Below are 2,457 nucleotides of genomic sequence, written 5' to 3'. Positions count from 1 at the left end.
AATGCCAAAAAGCGTATAAATTATCCGCTCATCACAACACCAAACTTAAATTGTTGCTTGTCCCCAAGCAACTGAAAAGCAAATAGGATAAAAAGAAGAGAATATAAAATGAATTCCAAAAACATCTATGAAGATCAGTATTAATTAGATGAGCGGGGCTATTAGCTTTTTGCTTCTGAACAGTTTTGGCATCTCACTTCATCCTTTGAAGTTCAGAATGATTGGCATCTATAGGAACTTAGAATTCAGATAGCGTTATTGACTTTCCTAGTTCAGTATGTTGATTCTTGAACACAGCTACTTTATGAGTCTTGGCCGTGGCCCTAAGCACTTTGTTTTCCAGTATTACCACCGGATACATAAATGCCACAGACACATGACTGGGCGAACCTTTTCAGATTGTGACTCAGCTTTGCTAGAGTCCCCAATTAGAGGTGTCCAAGATTCTTAAGCACACTCTTCTTTTTTCTTTGGATCTCGACTTTAACCGCTCAGTCTCAAGTTTTCACTTGACACCTTCACGCCACAAGCACATGGTTAGGGAAAGCTTGGTTTAGCCGCTTAGGCCAGGATTTTATTCCTTTAGGCCCTCCTATCCACTGATGCTCAAAGCCTTGGATCCTTTTTATTACCCTTGCCTTTTGGTTTTAAGGGCTATTGGCTTTTTCTGCTTGCTTTTTCTCTTTTTTTTTTCCTTTCATTTTCGCTATTTTTTTTCCTGCAAGCTTTTGTATTCACTGCTTTTTCTTGCTTCAAGAATCATTTTTATGATTTTACAGATTATCAAATAACATTTCTCCTTTTTCATCATTCTTCAAGAGCCAACAATTTTAACATTCATGAATCAACAATATAAAAAATATGCATTGTTCAAGCATTCATTCAGAAAGACAGAAGTATTGCCACCACATCAAAATAATTAAACTGTTTTAAAATTCGAAATTCATGCACTTCTTTTTCTTTTTCAATTAAAAACATTTTTCATTTAAGAAAGGTGATGGATTCATATTCATAACTTTAAGGCATAGACACTTAGACACTAATGATCATGTAACAAGATACAAACTTAAACATAAAGCACAGTAAATGAAAAACAGAAAAATAAGAACAAGGAGATTAAGGAATGAGTCCACCTTAGTGAGGGTGGCGTCTTCCTCTTCTTGAAGAACCAATGGTGCTCTTGAGCTACTCTATGTCTCTTCCTTGTCTTTGTTGCTCCTCCCTCATAGCTCTTTGATCTTTTCTAGTTTCATGGAGGATGATGGAGTGCTCTTGGTGCTCCATCCTTAGTTGTCCCATGTTGGAACTTAATTCTCCTAGGGAAGTGTTGATTTGCTCCCAATAATTTTGTGGAGGGAAGTGCATCCCTTGAGGCATTAGTGGTTATGGAAAAATAAAAAAAAGCACTGCTTTTTCCACACCAAAATTAAAATGTATGCTCGTCCTCGGGCAAAAGAAAGAAAGTAGTAGAAGAAGAAGAAAATAGATGAGATGGAGAGGTGTGAGTGGTTTGAATTTGAGTGGGTGGGTGTAGGTGGGTTGTATGATGGTTTTGGAGGAGTAATGGAAGTGATTGGTGGAGGTTAATTTGGAGAAGAGTGTTATGGAAAGGTGTAATAAGGAGAGAAGAAGAGGTGGGGATCTTGTGGGGTCCACAGATCCAGTGGGGTTAAGGACTTAACATCCCTGCTCCAATTAGGTGTGTAAAACGCCCTTACTGTGCAATCCTGGCGTTTAACGCCAGACTGCTGCCTGTTTCTAGCATTAAACGCCCAAATGTAGCTTGTTTCTGGCGTTTAACGCCAGGTAGATGCTTGCTTCTGGCGTTAAACGCCAGCTTGGTGCCTGTTTCTGGCGTTAAACGCCAGACAGATGCTTGTTTCTGGCGTTTAAACGCCAGACTATTCCTCCTCCAGGGTGTGCTATTTTTAATGCTATTTTTCATTCTGTTTTTGATTTTTCAGTTGTTTTTGTGACTTCACATGATCATCAACCTAAGGAAAACATAAAATAGCAATAGAAAATAAAGAGATATAGTTAAATAACATTGGGTTGCCTCCCAATAAGCGCTTCTTTATTTGTCTTTAGCTGGACCTTGCTGAGCTTTTAATCTAGCCTCAGCCTTGAGAACTCTTGCTCAACATTGCCTTCAAGATAATGCTTGATTCTCTGTCCATTAACAATGAACTTCTTATCAGAATCAATGTCTTAAAGCTCCACATAGCCATATGGTGACACACTTGTAATCACATATGGTCCCCTCCACCAGGATTTCAGTTTCCCAGGGAATAGCCTGAGCCTAGAGTTAAACAACAGAACTTTCTGTCCTGGTTCAAAGACTCTAGATGACAACTTTCTGTCATGCCATCTTTTTGCTTTCTCTTTGTAAAGGTTGGCATTTTCGAAAGCAGTGAATCTGAATTCCTCTAGTTCATTCAGCTGGAGCAATCTTTTTTC

This window comes from Arachis hypogaea, chromosome 20, assembly GCF_003086295.3.
Source record: "Arachis hypogaea cultivar Tifrunner chromosome 20, arahy.Tifrunner.gnm2.J5K5, whole genome shotgun sequence".
In the NCBI taxonomy this organism is placed as follows: Eukaryota; Viridiplantae; Streptophyta; class Magnoliopsida; order Fabales; family Fabaceae; genus Arachis; species Arachis hypogaea.
The sequence above is the reverse complement of the archived record's forward strand: the minus strand, read 5'-3'. Positions refer to the sequence as shown.